The 23,998-nt window shown below is 50.7% G+C and overlaps 1 protein-coding gene across 6 annotated transcripts in view; it reads right to left on the bottom strand.

Annotated features, from left to right (window-relative positions):
* The window catches only part of ATP2B1 (ATPase plasma membrane Ca2+ transporting 1), an 88,293-nt gene extending 78,187 nt beyond the window's left edge, over positions 1-10,106 (bottom strand). For 2 of the 6 annotated variants that reach the window (XM_064154922.1, XM_064154926.1), the window contains exon 1: positions 9,723-9,912. The gene's annotated coding sequence lies outside the window, so the exon portion shown is untranslated. Of the gene's footprint in view, positions 1-9,361; positions 9,469-9,722; positions 9,919-9,959 lie in introns of those variants that run through there. The other 4 variants (XM_064154924.1, XM_064154927.1, XM_064154925.1 and 1 more) reach the window with 4 other exon arrangements.
* Between the last annotated feature and the right edge of the window lie 13,892 nt (positions 10,107-23,998).

Raw genomic sequence — 23,998 nt, 5'->3', positions numbered from 1 at the left:
ATTCCATCCTTGGGGTCCCTTCCAACCTGGTATTCTGTGCTTCTGGAAGTCAGCAAAGAGCCAGCACTACCCCCAGTGCTGGGACCATGTTTTAAGGGGCAAAACCAGGCAGACTCAGTGGCCAAAAGCAAAGGTGATGAACTTTTGTCATCTTCAGTCATCCCTGAGCTCCTTATCTAGGCAGCAGAGCTGCAAGCAGCAGCCAGGGGAGGATACAGCCTCTGCCTTTATCTATCTCACTCCAAAGGCAAGGCAGATGTTATTTGTGTGTCTAGTAACAGCATGGCATAAGTTATTCCCTACTGAGCAGCAAGGATTGAGGTTTATTTGCAGAGGAAAAACAAACCTTTGAAAACCAAAAAGATAGAATCATAGAATGGCTCAGGTTGGGAGGGACCTGAGAGTTCATCTACTCCAACCTCCCAGCCACAGGCAGGGACACCTCTCAACTAGGCTCAGCTGCTTAATGCCTCATCCAAGCTGGCTTTGAACACATCCAGGGAGGAGGTAGCCACAACCTCTGTGGGCAACTTCTCTCACCAGCTTCCTACTGAATAACTTCTTCCTCTGCTCCAGCCTAACTCTGCTGCACCTCAGCTCCAAACCATTTGCCTTTGTCCTGTTTCTTGTAGCCCTGATAAGTCCCTCTGCAGCCTTCCTGCAGGATCCCTTCAGGTCGTGGAAGGCAGTTCTAAGGTCCTCCTGGAGTTTTCCCTCCTCCAGGATGAAAATTCAACCATCCTTAGAATCACAGAACCAAGCAGGCTGGCAGAGAGCTCCAAGCTCACCCAGCACAACCTAGCACCCAGCCCTGCCCAACCAACCAGACCATGGCACTAAGTGCCCCAGCCAGGCTTGGCTTCGACACCTCCAGCCATGGGCACTCCACCACCTCCCTGGGCAGCCCATTCCAATGCCAATCACTCTCTCTGACAACAACTTCCTCCTCACATCCAGTCTAGACCTGCCCTGGCACAGCTTGAGGCTGTGTCCCCTTCTTCTGGTGCTGGGTGCCTGGCAGCAGAGCCCAACCCCACCTGGCTACAGCCTCCCTGCAGGCAGCTGCAGGCAGCAATGAGCTCTGCCCTGAGCCTCCTCTGCTGCAGGCTGCACCCCCCAGCTCCCTCAGCCTCTCCTCACAGGGCTGTGCTCCAGGCCCCTCCCCAGCCTTGCTGCCCTTCTCCAAACACCTTCCAGCACCTCAGCATCTCTCTGCAATGGAGGAGCCCAGAACTGGACACAGCACTCCAGGGGTGGCCTGAGCAGTGCTGAGCACAGGGGCACAAGAACCTCCCTTGTCCTGCTGCCCACACTGCTCCTGAGCCAGCCCAGGATGCCATTGGCTCTGCTGCCCACCTGGGCACTGCTGCCTCCTCTGCAGCTCCTCTCTGCCAGCACCCCCAGCTCCCTCTCTGCCTGGCTGCTCTCAGCCACTCTGGCCCCAGCCTGCAGTGCTGCTTGGGGCTGTTGTGGCCAAAGTGCAGAACCCTGCCCTTGGCCTTGTTCAGTCTCCTCTCTTCTGCAGCTCCTACATTTTCTTTACACATCTTCTTCCCCCCAGCCCCTTGAAATCCCAGCTGAGAAAGCCTCATGCCTACTTCCCAATTCACCCAAATTAAACTAATAACACCTCCTGCTGTCATCTGTCAGTTAGAATAAGAAGCAGAAGTGGCAGCAGCAATGGCTTTGAGAAGGTTTCACTGGGATATGAATAGCCTGGAAAAGCAGATCCCTGAAATGTACTGATCAGAGCAGGTGAAACCTGTCACTAAAGGGAAAAAAAAACCCTAGGAGCTCCATTTTTATACCCTGGATTCAAAAGCCTGATAAATTAGAAAGCAAAGACCCATTGGGCCAGTGTCACTCTGCTGAAACCACACTGGGGTGCACCCTCTTGCAAGATGAGTTAGCCTCAATACTCTGCTTGTGGATTCGATTCTCTGTTCCCTCCCAGCAACCCTCCTCCTGTACCACTCACCACTGCTGCCTGCCTGCTTCAGAGATGCTCAACCCACTTCTAGTTTTTCACATGCAGATAATAAAACCTCACCAACAGCAACCCTCCCCCCCCCAAAAATTCCTTCCTTCCCTGTTTCTTTTGTCTCTGTGCAATCAGCAACCAAGCTCTTTTTGGTTGTTGGAAGCCAAAACTGGATGAAGATATTCCTGACAGCTGCTTAACAGTGAGGAAGTGCAAGTCTGAAAGGGCCATTTTGGGCTGAAGAGTAATGATTTTTACTGCTGGGGAGAAATAGTCATGAATCATAGGTGCACTTCTCTAACAGGCAGAGGGATCACCTCCTGTCCTCTGCTCTCTGTGGAGGTCTGTCAGCTTTGCAAGGCATAAAAGTGAGGCTTTGGGGGGGAAATTCAACAGGTTTGGGGAAAAACAGAGTGGTTAAAATAATAACTACATAAAAGGATGCACCAAAATAATAACTAAATGAGGATGCACCAAGATAATAACTAAATACAAGGAGGATGCAGCAAGACAGTAACTAAATAAAAGGAGGTTGCACCAAAATAGGAAGAAAATAAAAGGAGATGCACCAAAATAATAACTCAATAAAAGGAGATGCACCAAAATAATAACTCAATAAAAGGAGATGAACCAAGATAATAACTCAATAAAAGGAGGATGCACCAAAATAGGAAGGAAATAAAAGGAGGATGCACCAAAATAGGAAGGAAATAAAAGGAGATTCACCAAATTAACAACTAAATAATAGGAGATACACCAAAATAGGAAGGAAATAAAAGGAGATGCACCAGAATAAAAAGGAAATAAAAGGAGGCTGCACCAGAATAGGAAGGAAATAAAAGGAGGCTGCACCAGAATAAAAAGGAAATAAAAGGAGGCTGCACCAGAATAGGAAGGAAATAAAAAGAGGCTGCACCAGAATAAAAAGGAAATAAAAAGGAGGCTGCACCAGAATAAAAAGGGAATAAAAGGAGGCTGCACCAGAATAGGAAGGAAATAAAAGGAGATGCACCAAATTAATAACTAAATAAAAGGAGATGCACCAAAATAGGAAGGAAATAAAAGGAGATGCACCAGAATAGGAAGGAAATAAAAGGAGATGCACCAAATTAATAACTAAATAAAAGGAGATGCACCAAAATAGGAAGGAAATAAAAGGAGATGCACCAGAATAAAAAGGAAGTAAAAGGAGGCTGCACCAGAATAAAAAGGAAATAAAAAGGAGGCTGCACCAGAATAAAAAGGAAGTAAAAGGAGGCTGCACCAGAATAGGAAGGAAATAAAAGGAGGCTGCACCAGAATAGGAAGGAAATAAAAGGAGGCTGCACCAGAATAAAAAGGAAATGAAATAAAAAGGAGGCTGCACCAAAAAAGCAAAGAAATGAAAATGAACCAAAAAAGTAAAGAAATAAAAATGAAAATGAACCAAAAAACTAAAAGAATAAAAGTGAAAATGAACCAAAAGAATAAAAATGAAGACACACCAAAATAGTGAAGAAATGAAAATGAAGACACACACACAAAAAAACCCCAAACAAAATAAAATGAAGATAAAGCAGAAAATGAAGATGCAAAAAAAAGGTTAAAAAAAAACATAAAGAATGAAGTATTTTAAAATGGTAATTAATAATAAACATAATAATTAACAATAAAAGCCCCTTCAGACTGTTGCATTCAGTAGGCAAAGCCAATCTTAGCTTTTGGAGGCAACAAACATTGCAGCCTCTAGATATTTATCTGCTGTTTAATTAAAATACTCAGCAGAGAGAGATCCTCATCTCCTCCTCAGCAGCTTTTCCAACGGGTTTCATTCCCATTATTCACCTGGAGATGGGTTTAGAATCCTAAGGAGCCCAAATGGAGGAACAGTACAGCTGCTTTATTGATCCTTTTAGAGGACACCTTGCACTTCTCTCCCAAAAATCTGCTAGAGCTTGAAGGAGCCTCTCTGAAAACACTTCGAGCTAAATGCCCAGGGTTGGTTATTCTTCATGAGATCAACTTTTGATGATTGAAACCTTAAGAAGAGAGGGAAAAAAAATTGCAGATCCTCCTTGCACCAATTTTTCCCCCCCACTTTTTCCCCTCTGAGATAAACAAACAGTTCAACCACTGAAAGACATCACTGAGGTCACATTTCAGCTGTAAGGAATGCTCAGGGCCATTAATATTTAGTTTACCTTAATGGAAGAAATTTGAGTTAGGAGATCCTTTAGGTTATCTTGTCCACCTTTCTGTCAAGGGAGGCTTGCTTGCTCTGGTGTGTTATTGATTGCTTTGCCAAGGCCATTTTGAACTCATCACTTAATATGGAGCTTGCAAAATCTGACCTGATGGCCAAGGTGGGTGGTGGGGTTTGGGTTAAAATCTGACCTGATGGCCAAGTGGGGTTTGGGTTAAAATCTGACCTGATGGCCAAGTGGGGTTTGGGTTAAAATCTGACCTGATGGCCAAGGTGGGTTATGGGGTTTGGGTTAAAATCTGACCTGATGGCCAAGTGGGGTTTGGGCTGAAATCTGACCTGATGGCCAAGGTGGGTGGTGGGGTTTGGGTTAAAATCTGACCTGATGGCCAAGGTGGGCTGTGGGGTTTGGGCTAAAATCTGACCTGATGCCCAAGGTGGGTTAAAATCTGACCTGATGGCCAAGGTGGGTTATGGGGTTTGGGTTAAAATCTGACCTGATGGCCAAGGTGGGTTATGGGGTTTGGGTTAAAATCTGACCTGATGGCCAAGTGGGGTTAAAATCTGACCTGATGCCCAAGGTGGGTGGTGGGGTTTGGGTTAAAATCTGACCTGATGCCCAAGGTGGGTGGTGGGGTTTGGGTTCTTTTTGGTAGTGCTTTGCCTTTTTTTTCCTTCCCTTTCCCTAAAGCATCCATTTTTTTCCAGGTGGTTTCAGCAGAACCAACCCACATTTCCCCCCCTATTCTTAAGATCTTAGGATTGTCTCCAGTTTATCATATTCCTCTGTTCCAAATGAGCTCAGACCACATTTCTCCTTCCTTAAAAATCTTCATCTTATGACTGTCTCCAGGTTATTATATTCATATTTTCCAAATTGACACAAATAGTAAAATAACACAAAGAGTAAAATTAACACAAAGAGTAAATTAACAGAAATTAACTCAAATAGTAATATATATATATATAAATATATATATATAAAAGGCAATTCCTCTAATGATTTAGACATGGACATTTACAAGCCTCTCAGCTTCCTGTTAAGCTTCCACACCACATGGTTTAGAGGTTCTCAATTCTAACAGCTGACAGAAGTTGTGGTCCATGAAGGAGTCACTTTCTAAATGAGATTCTAATATTAGGCTGCAGAGCATTTTAATTGGTAGAATCATTCCAATTATGGGGGGGAGGTGGAGAGGTGGGGGATGATCTTTTTATCTCTATGTAATACAACTTTGTAAGAAACCCATCCAGAGCCTACCCAACGTTAATGTGACACTGGTCTGGTTTCTGCTTCACGTTCTGCTTAGTATGCAATAGTGAGACCCTGAGTGTCCATGCACAGAGCACAGCAATAGTGAGCCCTGAGTATCCATGCACACAGCATAGCAATAGTGAGCCCCTGAGTGTCCATGCACACAGCACAGTGAGCCCCTGAGTGTCCATGCACAGAGCACAGCAATAGTGAGCCCCTGAGTGTCCATGCACACAGCACAGCAATAGTGAGCCCCTGAGTGTCCATGCACACAGCACAGTGAGTCCCTGAGTATCCATGCACACAGCATAGCAATAGTGAGCCCCTGAGTGTCCATGCACAGAGCACAGCAATAGTGAGCCCTGAGTGTCCATGCACAGAGCACTGCAATAGTGAGTCCCTGAGTGTCCATGCACAGAGCACAGCAATAGTGAGCCCCTAAGTGTCCATGCACAGAGCACAGCAATAGTGAGCCCCTGAGTGTCCATGCACACAGCACAGCAATAGTGAGCCCTGAGTGTCCATGCACACAGCACAGCAATAGTGAGCCCTGAGTGTCCATGCACCTAGCATAGCAATAGTGGGTCCCTGAGTATCCATGCACACAGCACAGTGAGCCCCTGAGTGTTCATGCACAGAGCACAGCAATAGTGGGTCCCTGAGTATCCATGCACACAGCACAGTGAGCCCCTGAGTGTTCATGCACAGAGCACAGCAATAGTGGGTCCCTGAGTATCCATGCACACAGCACAGTGAGCCCCTGAGTGTCCATGCACACAGCACAGCAATAGTGAGCCCCTGAGTGTCCATGCACACATCACAGTGAGCCCCTGAGTGTCCATGCACACAGCACAGTGAGCCCCTGAGTGTCCATGCACAGAGCACAGCAATAGTGAGCCCTGAGTGTCCATGCACACAGCACAGTGAGCCCCTGAGTGTCCATGCACAGAGCACAGCAATAGTGAGCCCCTGAGTGTCCATGCACACAGCACAGTGAGTCCCTGAGTGTCCATGCACACAGCACAGCAATAGTGAGCCCTGAGTGTCCATGCACAGAGCACAGCAATAGTGAGCCCTGAGTGTCCATGCACAGAGCATAGCAATAGTGAGCCCTGAGTGTCCATGCACAGAGCACAGCAATAGTGAGCCCCTGAGTGTCCATGCACACAGCACAGTGAGTCCCTGAGTGTCCATGCACAGAGCACAGCAATAGTGAGCCCTGAGTGTCCATGCACAGAGCATAGCAATAGTGGGTCCCTGAGTATCCATGCACACAGCACAGTGAGCCCCTGAGTGTCCATGCACAGAGCACAGCAATAGTGAGCCCCTAAGTGTCCATGCACAGAGCACAGCAATAGTGGGTCCCCGAGTGTCCATGCACAGAGCACAGCCACAATTCCCTTCGGAATTAGATGTGATTGGTATCATTTTAGTCACCTACAGCAGCACCTTGCTTTGAACCAGCGGAGGAAGAAACCCATCCATAGCTTACCCATCGTTAACATGACACTGGTTTGGTTTCTGCTTAGTATGCAACAGTGAGCCCCTGAGTGTCCATGCACAGGGCACAGCCACAATTCCCTTCGGAATTAGATGTGATTGGTACCGTTTTAGTCACCTACAGCAGCAGCAGCAGCTTGCTTTGAACCAGCTGAAGTTGAAATGTTGCAATTCAGCACCCAGATGGCAAGACTGACTGGGAAAACCTGCAAGTGGCTCCACGGAACATATGCTCCCCCCATTTCCTTCAGCCCGACCCGGTGGGTTACTCTTGCCCAGCTGTAAGAGCAGCAGTGCACCAAAACCACTCCGCCAGGCTGTTGCAGACCAAAAACTTCACACCGAAACGTGCAAGGTTTGTTGTTTTTGTTGGTGGCTTTTTTTTTCCCCTCCCTGAATTCAGTGACCACTTTTTCCACTGACACCGAGAGAGTTTCCATTCATTATGCCATAAGTATTAAAGTCCTAGTACATTGGAAGTTATTCCTGCCAAAAGAGCCAACAAGCTCCGAGATACCTAAGTTCACTTCTGCTGGCATTCACCCTTTGGACGTGACGATCTTGAAGGTCCTTTCCAACCAGAACCGTTCCACAAATCCATCAATTTGTGGTGTCTGGAACAAATCCTTCAAGTCCAACAAAACAGGGAGGGGGTGGGGGAATGGCACTTGGTTGCAGCTAGAGCCATGGCCTTCTGAATATGCCATTTGATGTTATCAAAGTTACCCAGCCAAGCTCTTTTCAACTCGAATTCATTAGGATCCACAAGTGCTTTAACGACGCAGCAGCTAGGTGGTGGTTTTCCAAAGGCTCACTCAGCAAGTCAAGGCTGTCAGTGGCTCCCTTCACAGGTACCTTTGGCTTGGGACCTCACTTCCAAGCAGGGACACCGCGGCAATATTCATCTAACCCAGCCACCGTTCAGCTGGGTGCCAGCGCAAACATGCTCAGAACGACGGTAAAAGACATTTTAAGGTATTATCAGCAGCTCCTTTATTATCAGCAGACCTCGAGAAGAATGCCTCAGCAGCTGGGGTTGCAAATTGAAGAGCGCTGCAGGTAATAGACATTGGAGGTTTTCCGCACGGGGGAACCTCATCACGATAAGCAAAAAGCCCCTGGAAAAACTCTCGGTGAGCATCTTTCTTCCTCCCTTTTCTTTTCTCGCACAGTTTAAGAAGTGAACCGGGAAAAAAAAACTAACCCCGCACAACAAAACCCAACACTTAAATATAAGCAAGGATCGATACGGGATGTGGAAGATGCCAAGCACTGCACACGCTTCCACTAAAGCTGCCCAAATAGGTTGTCCCTGGGATAGAAAACCCCGGGCCAAACTCACCCACAGCTCCCGACCTCCAAACGCTCCTCGCTGCTCGGCCTGACACCGCTCACCGCTCCGGTAATCCACAGGTCGCACCGAGAGAGCCGATCGCGACCACCTCCACCCATCAGCTTTCCACGGGACCTTCCTCCCGCAATCCCCAACCATTCCAAGCTCAGCCCGAACAGCTCGGTGGCGGACAGCCCGGGCAGGAGGTAGGGCGGACATTCGTCCACACACGGCCCCGCTTCGCTCCCTCCTGCACCCAGCACCGGCCATGCCCTGCCGGAGGCTCCGGCCCGCTACCGAACTCACGTGGTGCCACATCCAAAGGTTACCGGGACACGGCTGACATCGCCGTTACAGGCGCTTCCAACCGCGGTACGGCCCTTCGCAGCTTCACGATCACCGGCGGAGCGACGCCTCCGGCGGCTCCGCGATGCTGGCTACCGGAGGGGAGATGCATCCTCTCCCCTCCAGCGTCAGAGGACGAGCAGCCCGGCCAGGCATCGATAAATCAAAACAGCCCGGCCGCTCGGACCGAGAGAGGCGTATGAGCCAGCCGCGGCCAAAAAACACCGCCCCGGGGGCGCGGCGAGGGATGAGACACCGGCGGGGAAGGCTGCACGGGTGCCGGGCTCCCGACCTCCGCGGGGCGGCGGCGAAGGGCTCGGGATGTAGGTGTCGTGCTGCCGCAGCGGGCTAATCCCAGCTACTTAACCCGGCGGAGGTTCAGCACCACCTTAATCCGTCGACTTTGCACGACCCCCACCCCGCCCACGGGGGGCTGCGAGGCCGCGGGGTTCCGCGGCGCTACCGCGCCCGGCGGCTGCGCTCCCGTGGAGGCTCAGCCCCGCATCCGTTGCCCTCAAGGTCACGCCGCGCCCCGGCTGCACAACCAGGTGCGCGCCTGGGTTACCTGCGGGGAAAAACCGGCGAAAGCCTGTAAGGGTAGCCGCCAACCCCACAGCCGCCGGCCCCGCTGCCTCCCCGGTGGGAGCCCGGCCACGGCCCGCAGCCCCGCGGCAGCGGAGCAACGCTGCACCTGCCGCCAGTGCCCGTCCTGGCCAAGCCGGGTGATCTCCCCCAAGCCGCCACCACCGCCACCACGGTGCTTACCTCGGCGCCGCAGGGCCGATCCCGCCGCCGCCCAGCCACTAACCGGGGGCCGGGATCAGGCTCCCGTGAACCTGCCGCCGCCGCTCGCCGCAGCCGAGCGCACAAGGTCCCCGCGCTCCCCGCCCTGCCCACGGCCGGCCGGCCCCGCCGCGCCGCCCCCGCCCTGCGGCCGCGGGAGGAGGGCGGAGAGGCAACGGAGGCTGGAGGGAGTGCGGGGGGGTGGGGGTGGGTGAGAATCGACGACCGAATTGGGAAGAAGGGAGGGGGCACCGGCGCGGGGAGGCCGGGGGAGGAGGAGGAGGAAGGAGGAGAGGGGGGGGGACGACGACGCGGACCGCCCGCTCCGCCCCCGTCGCCTCACCGGCAGGAACCAGCGATTCGCCCTCCTCGCGAGGGTTACCACCGCCGCCGCTCCCTGGGAGCCCGTCCGCCTCCTCTCCCCCCGCACGCACCGGGTAGAGGCGATCACACCACCGGATCCTCGGCGCCGCAGCACAACCGCTACAGGAGCCCCAGCGCCACCGGGCAGGGCGGGGCGGAGCGCAACGATCCGCCCTCCTCCTCCTCCTCCGCCCGTTCGCCCGCCTCGGTCACTCACTTGTCCGCTCCCGCCGTCGCCCCCTCTCCTCTCGGCGCCGCAACCGCCGCCGATCCCCGCCGCCCCCCTCGCCGCCTGCGGAGAGCCGGTCACATGACGGGGCCCCTCGCAGCGCCGAGAAAAGGAGGGGGGGGGGGTCCCGACGTGCGGCGCCTTCAATGGGGGCGGAGGGGGAGGAGGACGGGGAGGAGCTCCGGTAGGCACGGCACCTTCGGAGGCGGGGCCTGGCGCCTGTGCCCGCCCCCCCGGCTCTGCCATTGGCTCGCTCGGGGCATGACGCGCTTGTTTCCATGACGTGGTTGGGCGGGCCCGCGGCGTTTGATGGAGCCCGGCGGGCTCCGGGGGTCGGTGACTTTGCCATGAGCGGCTCCCGCGGGGCGGGGCAGGGCAGAGGCGGGGCGGCCTCTGCCGTACCGTGCCCGCCTCCCCCCCCCCCCCCACGCCGTCCCCGTCCCAGCCCCCTGGGTCGCAGGCCGCTGCCAGCAGGGCCGGAGAATCTTCCGGCGGCGAGTCCTGCGACAGAGAGGGGGGCGGGCGGCAGCCGGTCCACGGGTCCAGGCCGCGTCAGTTTGCCCCCAGTGGGCGGGGGCCGTGCCGGAGGCGGCGAGGTCGGGGAGGCGTGACCGTGAGAGGCCTCTCTAACGGTTCGCAGCAGTCCCCTGCCCTCGGGGCCGCGGAGACGCCACGCCGTGCCCGCCGCGGCCCGGGGCGGTGTCGTCTGACGGCTTTACTCCCCTCCCTGCCCCCCTTTCCCGGGGACAGCTGGGCGGTGCTGAGGGCCGGCTCGGTGCCTCTGGGAGCCGCGGGGCCTCAGCAGCGGGCGCGGGGAGCGCGGCGGAGCCTGGGCGAGGCCGTTCGGCGTCCGCGGGGATGAACCGGGCGTCCCCGAGGTTTGGGGTCCCCCGTTGCGCGGGGGCTTGGAGGTGCGGAGCGGCGGGGAGCAGCGTGTTTGCCGTTCGCTGCCGGCGGTGGGAGCCGAGGAGCGGCGGGTTCAGCCTCCCGCCAGCCGTGCCCGCCTCTCGGGGAGCTCTGGCAGCTCCCGCAGCAGGAAGGGAAAGGTGTGGAGGCCGCAGATGTTCCGCACCTCCCCGGCTTCGGAGGAAGGCTCTTCCCCTTGGCGAAAGGAGACCAAACCGGGTTGTGAGACCGTCTGAGCCCCTGCGAGTTGTCCGGGGAAACGCTGGCAGTGAATTCCCCACGGGAGTGGGAATTCAACTGGCAATAAAAGGCCTTGCTTTAGGTTGTCCTGTGCCAATGCGGTGGATCTCCCCTTTCCCACCGCCGGGGAGAATCCCCAGCCATAAACTCAGACGGCATTCTAGAACGCCTTGGGGTTTTCCCGAGCTTTGTTTTCGCCATCCCATTCCAGCGCCCTTCTGCTGGAATGCCTGACCGCCTGTGCCCCGGGCTGGCAGGTCCTTGCAGCCTGCCAGAAATAACCCCGCTCCTACTCCTTTCTTCCCCCTTCAAACCCCACTGCTGCCTAAGGAGCGCAATGGAGACGCTCTTGCGCCGCTGCTCGTTGCAGCCCCGAGACGGTGCAGAGCCTACAGGGTTAAAGCGACAGGATGAAGTCAGCACAAAACATCCCCGCAAGGGCCGGCGAATAAATACATCACCCTAGCTGCACGGTTAGCGTGGCTTGCCTCGGCTTCATTGTCTGCCTTCTTTCTTACCTGAATGCCTGTTAACAGGTTCGGGTTCTTCCCCCCCCCCCCCCCCCTCCGGTTCGAGAAAGGCAATCAATAGAGACTGTGAGCACTAAATGGTTCCTGCCCGGTGTGGATGGAGCTAAAAATACCCACCCTTACCTCTCCACATCTAGAGGTCAATTGCAAAAACTCAGAATACTGAGGTAAGCAGACTGTTGTGTTGCATCTCTTCCCGGGAGGAGGATGGAAAGCTACCGGGACACGGAGCAACCAAAATCTCTTACGTTCTGTCTGCAGCTCAGCACCTTCCTCGGCGCGCTGCTGGCTGCAGCTCAGAGAGGTTTCCCCCAGGCACTTGGGAATGGCATCTCTCCATCCAGCTTTGTAAGAGTGGCAGATGTGTTCTGCACGCTTCTCTCCTATCTCCTGGCTCTCAGGCAGACAAAATTAGCTTCGCCGAAGCTAAGAAGGAGTCGATGTGCTTAACGCATTGCAGTTTGGGGGCTTGTCTCTGCCTGCTTCCTTCTGGCTGGAGGGGAAGTAGGTAGATTGTGCTCCAGATCTTTGCCTCTCGAATAGGAATAGTATCCTGTTTCCTTGGCAGGGAAGAAGTAAAAGGTGGGAGAGGTGCATATCAACGTTATGTGCCTGAGATGATGTCATTAGAAGCATGGGATTGTTTGGGTTGGAAGAGCTTTGGAAGATCATCAACCCAAAACCACCATGGCCACTAAACCGTGTACCAAAGTGCCATGCCCGCAGGTTTCTTCAGCACCGCCAGGGATGGGGACTCCACCACCTTCTTGAGCAGCCTGTTCCAACCCCTCACCAGCCTTGCAGTGAAGGCATTTTTCCTCATCTCCAACCTAACCATCCCCTGGCACAACTTCCTCTCCTATCTCTTGATACTAGGAAGAAGAGAGCAATCCCCTGCTCGCTCCATGCTCCTTCTCAGTTGTAGAGAGAATTAGAATCACAGAATCAGTCAGGGCTGGAAGGGACCACAAGGATCAGCCAGTTCCAACCCCCCTGCCATGCCCAGGGACACCCTACCCTAGAGCAGGCTGCACACAGCCTCAGCCAGCCTGGCCTCAAACACCTCCAGCCATGGGGCCTCAACCACCTCCCTGGGCAACCCAGTCCAGCCTCTCACCACTCTCCTGCTCAACAACTTCCTCCTCACCTCCAGCCTCACTCTCCCCACCTCCACCTTTGCTCCATGCCCCCATTCCTGGCAATCCCTGGCAGCCTAAAAAACCCCTCCCCAGCTTTTCTGTAGCCCACTTCAGATCCTGGAAGGCCACAGGAAGGGCACTTGGGAACTTGTTTCTTGTCTCTCCTAATGCTGATCCTGTTCAAACTCAGACTTGATGAAACTGGAGAATATGGAGAAGGTGTGAGAAGTTGGGGGAGCATTTGTGTGTGAGCATGGAGAGATGAGTGTCTAAACTTTCCATGGGGCTTGCTCAGCCAAATATTTTCCATAGCAGCTTTCTCAGCCCCACACTGCTCTTTGCTTGCTCTCTCCCAGTCGAAGAGGGACAGAGATCTGCTGGAGAGAGTCCAAGAGAGGGCTAGGAGGATGCTGAGGGGACTGGAGCAGTGCCTGGTGAGGAGAGGCTGAGGGCCCTGGGGCTGCTCAGTCTGGAGAAGAGACTGAGAGGGGATTGAATCAATGTCTCTAAATCTCTGGGGGCTGGGGGTCAGGAGGAGGGACAGGCTCTGCTCACTGCTGCCTGGCACAGGACAAGCAGCAATGGATGGAAGCTGCAGCACAGGAAGTTGCAGCTCAATACAAGGGACAACTTCTTGCCTGGAAGGGTCCCAGAGCCTGGCACAGGCTGCCCAGAGAGGCTGTGGAGTCTTTCCAGGCCTGTCTGGATGTGTTGCTGTGTGCCCTGAGCTAGGCTGCATGGCCCTGCTCTGGCAGAGGGGTTGGACTGGATGAGCTCTTTGGATCCCTTCCAACCCCTGACATCTGTGAGCCTGCTATCTACAGACCACCCTGGAGAACATTTCTTTTCCTTCTCTTCCTGGCTGAAGCCCTGCTCCAGTTTCTACCAGGCTGATGAGACTGCATCTTGGGACCATTCTATTATCCTGCATCCTAACAGATCAATCTCTTGCCTAGAAGACACCAAAGCCATTTAGATAAACAGACAATTGCCATCTGGCTCCTCTTGTATGTGTCACAATGGACCAAACCGTTGTGTCATCCACCCCTGAAGCCGAGCAATGACCTTGTGAAACAAAAGCTGATCACCCAATTCATCCTGGAGTTGTCCATCCCCTCCCTTAGGGAAGAGGACTATCTGTAAACGTTTGCATTTTTATCAGCTCAGAATTCTTTGTCTTGACTGTTCAGGAGCTGAGCATTTGTGCTCACTGTTGGGAAACCAAGTGAAGATTTGAAACTCTTAGAGTCATAGAATCAACCAGGTTGGAAGAGAGCTCCAAGCTCATCCAGCCCAACCTAGCACCCAGCCCTAGCCAGTCAGGTAGACCATGGCACTGAGTGCCTCATCCAGACTTTGCTTGAGCGTCTCTAGGGACAGCAACTCCACCACCTCCCTGGGCAGCCCATTCCAATGCCAATCACTCTCTCTGGCAGGAACTTCCTAACAGCATCCAGCCTAGACCTGCCCTGGCACAGCTTGAGGCTCTGTCCCCTTGTCCTGTTGCTGGCTGCCTGGCAGCAGAGCCCAACCCCACCTGGCTACAGCCTCCCTGCAGGCAGCTGCAGGCAGCAATGAGCTCTGCCCTGAGCCTCCTCTGCTGCAGGCTGCACACCCCCAGAGGTTGAGAGGCTGGGATGGGTTGCCCAGGGAAGTGGTTGGGGCCCCATCCCTGGAGGTGCTTAAGGCTGTGAATGTCTGGGTTGGAACTGGTAGAGTTGTCCTCCTCAAATCAGTGATCCACTGACAAGGCTTTTGTTTGGTTTTCCACCCCTCCCCGAGATAAGCAGCCGCGGGGATGACCGAGCTGAGCTCTCCCTGCCCTGAGGCCAACATCACCACCGCTGACCCACCTGAGTCACCCTCTCCACTCACAAAGATCACTTTTAGGTGGAGTAAACGTTGCCTCTCCTCTCTCCCATTCCTGCCGGGTGATTGTCTTCAGGAGAACAGCAAATTGTTTCTCAGCAATGCTATTCAAAGTCCTTTGGATAAGCAAAGAGACAGCCTTGGGTTGCTCCAGCAAACATTAACATCCCTGCCCCTTGGCCACTGCTCAGGATGGGTTTGAAACCGTTCAAGAGTCGTTAGGGCTAAAAGCTCCCATTCTGCATCTCCTTCAAGGAGAAAAAGGAAGAGCCTCAACCAACTCATAGGTGGCCAAAAGGTTCTTCCATGAAGGACTTTTCTTTCCTGTCTGGATCAGATGCAGCTGTAAATCGTCTTGGATTAAATTAAACTTCTAAGAAAAATCTCTCACCTGCCTAAAATCGCCTTGGAAAACCCCAAGAATCAGGGGGGCACAGAGGGGCAGGGGTTGGAAGGGACCTCTGGAGGTCATTGACCTACCCCTAGCCAAGATGGGTCTTGGAAGTCTCCAGAGAACACAACCTCTCTGGGCAGCCTGCTGCAGGGCTCCTCAACCCTCACAGCAAAGAAGTTTCTCCTCGTGTTGAGGTGGAGCTTCCTGGGTTCCAGCTTGTGTCCATTGCTCCTCGTCCTGTCACAGGGCACCAGTGACAAGAGCCTGGCTCCTTCTTGGCACTCACCCTGCAGATGTTTGTAAGCATTGCTCAGGTCTCCTCTCAGCCTTCTCCTCTCCAGGCTAAGCAGCCCCAGGGCTCTCAGCCTTTCCTCAGCACACACAGCTTCCAGGCCCTGCAGCATCCTCACTGCCTCCTTTGAAGCCTCCCTCCAATAGTTCCATGTCCTTCTTCAACTGGGAAACCCAGAACTGGGCACAAAACTCCAAATGTGGCCTCACCAGGGCAGACTCGAGGGAGAGGAGAACTTCCCTTGCCCTGCTGGCCACACTCTTCTTAATGCCCCACAGGACACCCTTGGCCATGAGGGCACATTGCTCTCCCATGGAGAACTTCTCATCCAGCATGACTCCAAGGTCCTTCTCCATGGAGCATCTTTCCAGCAGAGCAACCCTTAATAAGAGGCTCAATGTGAGGAGAACCAAACCTTGCAGTATTCTCTAGAATGCTGCTGCTTAGCCTTGAGCAACCTGGTCCAGTGAGAGGTGTCCTTGCCCACGGCAGGGAGCTGGAATCAGATGCTTTGGAAGGTCCCTTCCAACCCAAACCATTCTGTGAACCTGTGTAAACCAAGGCCAGCTGAGGGTTGTTTTTGTGGCATCAGCTTTCCCTCTGCTCTGTGCCAGCAGAAAAGATCAATAGGATGTTCCTCTGCCTCCAACCCTGTTATCAATTAGATAACACAGCAGCCTGGTATCGAACCAGCAGGGTTTAAATAGATCATGTTATGGGCACATCTAGGAAGAGGACTGCTGGGGGGGTTATTTTTAGGTTAACCAGCAATAAAGACACTTTGGGTTGGGCCAGAAGTGGGTTGAAAAAGTAGAAATGGCATGTGGTAATTGACAGCAGGCCACATATGGACAGTTTGGTTACCTTCACTTTGGGCTGGACTCAGTTATGGCTGCAGATGCTTAACAACCACTGAATCTCACACTCAGGAGGCTGAAAAATACCTTGGGTTACTCAAAAGGATTCAAAAATAGAAGCCCAGCAAAGGAGTGGTTGAGGCATCACCAGGCTGTGCAGCCAGGCACTGAGACCTGGACAGCCTGGAGAGAGCTGGGCAAAGGGGAACCTGCTGGGGTTCAACAGGGATGGCTCTGGAGTCCTTTGGATGTGCTGCTTGGGGATGTAGTTTGGGGTGCACCTTAGAATCACAGAATCAGTCAGGGTTGGAAGGCACCACAAGGAGCAGCCAGTTCCACCTCGCCCTGCCATGCCCGGGTACACCCTACCCTGGAGCAGGCTGCACACAGCCTCAGCCTCAAACACCTCCAGCCATGGGGCCTCAGCCACCTCCCTGGGCAACCCATTCCAGCCTCTCACCACTCTCATCACCAACAACTTCCTCCTTATGTCCAGTCTGACTCTTCTCACCTCCAGCTTTGCTCCACTCCCCCCACTCCTGCCACTCCCTGACAGCCTCAAAAGTCCCTCCCCAGCTTTTTTGTGGCCCCCTTCAGATGCTGGCAGGCCACAAGAAGGTCACCTGGGAGCCTCCTCTGCTCCAGCCTGCACAGCCCCAACTCTTTCAGGCTGTGCTCACAGCAGAGCTGCTGCAGCCTCTCAGCATCCTCCTGGCCCTGCTCTGGACACTCTCCAGCATCTCCACAGCCCTCTTGTCCCAGGGGCTCCAGAGCTGGATGCAGGACTCCAGGTGGGGTCTCAGGAGAGCAGAGCAGAGCAGAGGGGGAGAATCCCCTCCCTGGCCCTGCTGGCCACACTGCTGCTGCTGCAGCCCAGGCTCTGCTTAGCTTTCTGGGCTGCAAGTGCACACTGCTGGCTCCTGCTGAGCTTCTCCTCCAGCAGCACCCCCAAGTGCCTCTCCTCAGGGCTGCTCTCCAGCTTGGCACTGCCCAGCCTGGATCTGTGCTTGGCATTGCCTCGCCCCAGCTGCAGGACCTTGCCCTTGCTCTTGCTGCACCTCCTGAGCTTGGCTTGTGCCCACCTCTGCAGCCTGTGCAGCTCCCTCTGGCTGGATCCTGCCCTCCAGCCTGGCTGCTGCACCACACAGCTTGGTGTGGGCAGCAAACCTGCTGAGGCTGCACTCAAATCTGTAAATTCTGTTTCTGAAATAGCTTTTAGTTAGTGCTTAAGAGGAGCTCCTGCACTTTTACACCAGAGCCCTCAGTGCCAGCCTCTCTTTCTGCTTGGCTTAAGTCACATCACTTACGTTTGCCCTCCTTGTTCACGGTGACTCATGAGCTCCCTCCATGCTTCTCATACAATACTTCTTCCTTCCTGCTCAGAGAACCATGGCATGGGTTGGGTTGGAAGGGGCCTGCAAAGAATGCCTGTTTGTTCTCTATTTTTGGCCCTTCTTTTCCATTGTGAACTCCAAGTTCTGTAAATTCACTTGGTGGGAGGAGGAATCTGTTTAATTAATACAACCATTACAGAGTAAGTTGTGTTTAGCTCTATAGTAACTGTCCTTGGAGTAATAACCTCGGGTATTTGTTGCTCTCATTTTATTCTTCTCGTGTTCCTTTGGTGGTTTCTGGGCATTAATTGTGGTGTATGTGACTGCAGAGCCAAAAGGAAGTTTAAAGCAGAGTCCTTTGTCTTACACACAGAGATTCATGGAATGGGTTGGGTTGGAAGGGATCTTAAAGGTCATCCAGTTCCAACCCCCCTGCCATGGGCAGGGTCACCTCACACCAGCCCAGGTGGCTCAAGAAGTCATCTAATAGAATAGAATAGAATAGGGGACATCCACAGCCTCCCTGGGCAACCTGTGCCCAAACCTCACCTTGAACACCTCCAAGCAGGGGACATCCATGGCCTCCATGAGCAACCTGTGCCCAAACCTGACCTTGAACACCTCCAAGGAGGGGACATCCACAGCCTCCATGAGCAACCTGTGCCCAAACCTGACCTTGAACACCTCCAAGGAGGGGACATCCACAGCCTCCATGAGCAACCTGTGCCCAAACCTCACCTTGAACACCTCCAAGGAGGGGACATCCACAGCCTCCATGAGCAACCTGTGCCCCAACCTCACCTTGAACACCTCCAAGGAGGGGACATCCACAGCCTCTATGAGCAACCTGTGCCCCAACCTCACCTTGAACACCTCCAAGCAGGGGACATCCACAGCCTCTATGAGCAACCTGTGCCCCAACCTCACCTTGAACACCTCCAAGCAGGGGACATCCACAGCCTCCATGAGCAACCTGTGCCCCAACCTCATCTTGAACACCTCCAAGGAGGGGACATCCACAGCCTCCATGAGCAACCTGTGCCCCAACCTCACCTTGAACACCTCCAAGGAGGGGACATCCACAGCCTCCCTGGGCAACCTGTGCCAGTGTCTCACCACCCTCACTGGAAGGAGTTTCTTCCTAATTTCTAGTCTCAATCTCCCCTCTTCCAGCTTCAATCCATTCTCTGTCATCCTGTCACTCCAAGCCCTTGCAAAAAGTCCCTCCCCAGCTTTCTTGTAGGCCCATTTCAGGTACTGGAAGATTATTTCCCTGCAGAAAATTTGGGCTCCATGATCTTGGAGATGTTTTGCAACCTAAACAATTCTCTGATCCTCTGCACCTTCACCTTATCAAAATCACAGACTCACAAAATGCCAGGGGCTGGAAGGGAGCTCCAAAGCTCAGCCAGTCCAAGCCCCCAGCCAGAGCAGGAGCACCCAGAGCAGATCACACAGCAACACAGCCAGGGGGGCTTGGAATATCTGCAGAGAGGGAGACTCCACAGCCCCCCTGGGCAGCCTGTGCCAGGGCTCTGGCACCCTCACAGGGAAAAATTCCTCCTCATGTTTCCATGCAACTTCCTCTGCCTCAGCTCCCACCCAGTGCCCCTTGTGCTGGCACTGGCATCCCCCAGCAGAGCCTGGCTGCAGCTCCTGGCACTGGCATCACCCAGCAGAGCCTGGCTTCTGCTCCTGGCACTGGCATCCCCCAGCAGAGCCTGGCTCCAGCTCCTGGCACTGGGCATCACCTGCACACATTGAGAGCCATTGCTGAGGTCCCCTCTCAGCTGCTCCTCTCCCAGCACACAGCCCCAGCTCCCTCAGGCTCTGCTCCTAACAGAGCTGTGCCATTCCCTGCAGCATCTCTGTGGCTCTGTGCTGGACTCTCTCCAGCAGTTCTCTGTCCCTCTTGACCTGGGGGGCCCAGAACTGGACACAGTACTCCAGATGTGGCCTCATCAGGGCAGAGCAGAGGGGCAGGAGAACCTCTCTCGACCTCCTACCCACAGCCCTTCTGACCCACCCCAGACTGGCATTGCCCCTCCTGGCCCCCAGAGCACATTGCTGGCTCCTGCCCAACCTCCCATCCACCAGGACCCCCAAATCCTTTTCCCCTTTGCTGCCTTCCAACAGCTCAGTCCCCAACCTCTCCTGTTCCCTGGGCTTGTTCTTGCCCAGGTGCCAGACTCTGCACTTGCTCTTGTTGACTCTCATCCAATCCCTTCCTGCCCACCCCTCCAGCCTGTCCCAGCCTGGCTGAAAGCAAGGAGCTAAAGCTGCTATGAGAGGCACAGCAGAAGCTGCAAAGGATTCAGGTGTGCTACAGCAACGTTGCTGTGCATCGCCAAGGCACTCTGCTCACTTTTTATTGTGCTTAAAAGGGGGCCCAGGCTCCTCCTGGGCTATCACAGCTCTTGAATGCCAGGCAGTGCCAGGTGAGCAGGTAAACAAATCAAGCATTACCCACCCAGAGTGAGGATGGCAGAGCCAAGCCTCTAACAGCCTCCAGAGCAGCCGGGAGAGAGGGAACCACATTTGGTTCCTGCCTCCCCCCACATTTGCTTTCCTCCACAGTTAATATTTATCCCAGCAGTGGGTTTAGTGCTGCTGGCAACGGTGACCTGGTGACAGACAAATTGGTACCAGCGGTGAGAGGCAGAAAGCTGCTCCCTGCAGCTGAACATTCCCATTCCCTGCCTGTCACTTCCAGTCCTTCTGTTGAAACGTTCTCCAAAAGCCCAAATTCTGAGGGAATGTACAACCCTCCCTTCAAAATGTGCCCTCAGTTTCCAAATCCTCACTTCCCAAAGAGGATTTGCAGTGCTCCTCTCTCCAAATTTCCTAATTCCAGCTCTTCCTTCAGCAAGTTTGGAATCCACAGCGATGAAATAGGCTCTGGTTTGTGCCAGATCCCACTTCTCTCAGTGTAATCTTGCAGTCCTTATGTGGAAATGGTCCCCAAGTGCCCAAATTCTCATTTCCTTAAGAGAATTTGGAGTTCTTATGTGGAAATGGTCCCCAAGTGCCCAAATTCTCATTTCCTTAAGAGAATTTGGAGTTCTTATGTGGAAATGGTCCCCAAGTGCCCAAATTCTCATTTCCTTAGGAGAATATGGAGTTCTTATGTGGAAATGGTCCCCAGATGCCCAAATTCTCATTTCCTTAGGAGAATATGGAGTTCTTATGTGGAAATGGTCCCCAGATGCCCAAATTCTCATTTCCTTAGGAGAATTTGGAGTTCTTATGTGGAAATGGTCCCCAGATGCCCAAATTCTCATTTCCTTAGGAGAATATGGAGTTCTTATGTGGAAATGGTCCCCAGATGCCCAAATTCTCATTTCCTTAGGAGAATTTGGAGTTCTTATGTGGAAATGGTCCCCAAGTGCCCAAATTCTCATTTCCTTAAGAGAATTTGGAGTTGTTATGTGGAAATGGTCCCCAAATGCCCAAATTCTCATTTCCTTAAGAGAATTTGGAGTTGTTATGTGGAAATGGTCCCCAGATGCCCAAATTCTCATTTCCTTAGGAGAATTTGGAGTTCTTATGTGGAAATGGTCCCCAGATGCCCAAATTCTCATTTCCTTAGGAGAATTTGGACTTCTTATGTGGAAATGGTCCCCAAGTGCCCAAATTCTCATTTCCTTAAGAGAATTTGGAGTTCTTATGTGGAAATGGTCCCCAGATGCCCAAATTCTCATTTCCTTAGGAGAATTTGGAGTTCTTATGTGGAAATGGTCCCCAAGTGCCCAAATTCTCATTTCCTTAGGAGAATTTGGAGTTCTTATGTGGAAATGGTCCCCAGATGCCCAAATTCTCATTTCCTTAGGAGAATTTGGAGTTCTTATGTGGAAATGGTCCCCAGATGCCCAAATTCTCATTTCCTTAGGAGAATTTGGAGTTCTTATGTGGAAGTGGTCCCCAGATGCCCAAATTCTCATTTCCTTAAGAGAATTTGAAGTATTTATCTGGAAATTTTCTCCAGATTTCCAAATTAGAATCCAATTTCCAATCTTTATTTTGAAGTCTTCCCAAAATTTTCACAATTCCAATTTCCTTCATCAATTTAAAGTCAAATTTTCAGATTCCAATCTCCTTAACCTCATTTGCAGTCCCTTATGTGGAAATGTTTCTCCAAATTTCCAAATTCTAATAAAATTTCCAATCCTTATTTTGAAATCTTCCTAAAATTTTCACAATTCCAATTTCCTTCATCAATTTACAGTCCAAAATATTCAAAGATTCTCTAAAAATTCAGATTCCAATTTTCTTAATGGAATTTGCAGTCCTTATGTGGAAATTTTCTCCAAATCTCCAAATTCCAATACAATTTCCAATCCTTTTTTTGAAATCTTCCCCCAAATGTCACAATTCCAATTTCCTTCATCAATTTACAGCCCAATTTTCAGATTCCAATCTCCTTAATCTCATTTGCAGTCCCTTATGTGGAAATGTTTCTCCCAATATCCAAATTCTAATAAAATTTCCAATCCTTATTTTGAAATCTTCCCAAAATTTTCACAATTCCAATTTCTTTCATCAATTTCCAGACCAAAATATTCAAATATTCTCTACATTTTCAAATTCCAATCTCCTTAATCTCATTTGCAGTCCCAATGTGGAAATTTTCTCCAAATTTCAAAATTCTAATCCCATTTCCAATCTTTATTTTGAAGTCTTCCTAAAATTTTCACAATTCCAATTTCCTTCATCAATTTACAGTCCAAAATATTGAAATATTTTCTAAGTTTTCAATTTCAGATTTCCTCAATCTCATTTGCAGTCCCTTATGTGGAATTTTTCTCCCAATTTCCAAATTCTAATACAATTTCCAATCCTTATTTTGAAATCTTCCCAAAATTTTCACAATTCCAATTTCCTTCATCAATTTTTAGTCCAAAATAATCAAATATTCTCTCAATTTTCAGATTAAAATTTCATTAATAGTATTTGCAATCCTTATGTGGAAATTTTCTCTAAATTTCCAAATTCCAATACAATTTCCAATCCTTATTTTGAAATCTCCCCCAAAATTTCACAATTCCAATTTCTTTCATCAATTTACAGTCCAAAATATTCAAAGATTCTCTAAAAATTCAGATTCCACTTTCCTTAATGGAATTTGCAGTCCTAGTGTGGAAATTTTCTCCAAATGTCCAAATTCTAATCCAATTTCCAATCTTTATTTTGAAGTCTTCCCAAAATTTTCACAATTCCAATTTCCTTCATCAATTTAAAGTCCAATTTTCAGATTCCAATCTCCTTAACCTCATTTGCAGTCCCTTATGTGGAAATGTTTCTCCAAATTTCCAAATTCTAATAAAATTTCCAATCCTTATTTTGAAGTCTTCCCAAATTTTTTACAATTCTGATTTCCTTCATCAATTTTCAGTCCAAAATATTCAAAGATTCTCTCAAATTTCAAATTCCAATTTCCTTAATCTCATTTGCACTCCCAATGTGGAAATTTTCTCCAAATTTCTCCCTTATTTTAAAATCTTCCTAAAATTTCCACAATTCCAATTTCCTTCATCAAATTTCAGTCCAAAATATTCAAAGATTCTCTAAAAATTTAGATTCCACTTTCCTCAATGGAATTTGCAGTCCTTATGTGGAAATTTTCTCCAAATGTCCAAATTCCAATACAATTTCCAATCCTTATTTTGCAATCTTCCCCCAAATTTCACAATTCCAATTTCTTTCATCAATTTACAGCCCAATTTTCTAATAAATTCTAATAAAATTTCCAATCCTTATGTTGAAATCTTCCTAAAATTTTCACAATTCCAATTTCCTTCATCAATTTTTAGTCCAAAATATTCAAATATTCTCTCAATTTTCAGATTAAAATTTCCTTAATAGTATTTGCAATCCTTATGTGGAAATTTTCTCTAAATTTCCAAATTCCAATACAATTTCCAATCCTTATTTTGAAATCTTCTCCAAAATGTCACAATTCAAATTTCCTTCATCAAATTTCATTCCAAAATATTCAAAGATTCTCTAAAAATTCAGATCCCAATCTCCTTAATCTCATTTGCAGTCCCTTATGTGGAATTTTTCTCCCAATGTCCAAATTCTAATAAAATTTCCAATCCTTATTTTGAAATCTTCCCAAAATTTTCACAATTCCAATTTCCTTCATCAATTTTTAGTCCAAAATATTCAAATATTCTCTCAATTTTCAGATTAAAATTTCCTTAATAGTATTTGCAATCCTTATGTGGAAATTTTCTCTAAATTTCCAAATTCCAATACAATTTCCAATCCTTATTTTGAAATCTTCTCCAAAATTTCACAATTTCAATTTCCTTCATCAATTTACAGTCCAAAATATTCAAAGATTCTCTAAAAATTCAGATTCCACTTTCCTTAATGGAATTTGCAGTCCTAATGTGGAAATTTTTCTCCAAATGTCCAAATTCTACTCCAATTTCCAATCTTTATTTTGAAGTCTTCCCAAAAT

Source organism: Pogoniulus pusillus, chromosome 15 (assembly GCF_015220805.1).
Source record: "Pogoniulus pusillus isolate bPogPus1 chromosome 15, bPogPus1.pri, whole genome shotgun sequence".
Classification (NCBI taxonomy): Eukaryota; Metazoa; Chordata; class Aves; order Piciformes; family Lybiidae; genus Pogoniulus; species Pogoniulus pusillus.
Note: the sequence above shows the minus strand (reverse complement) of the source record. Positions and strands in the feature narration are given on the sequence as shown.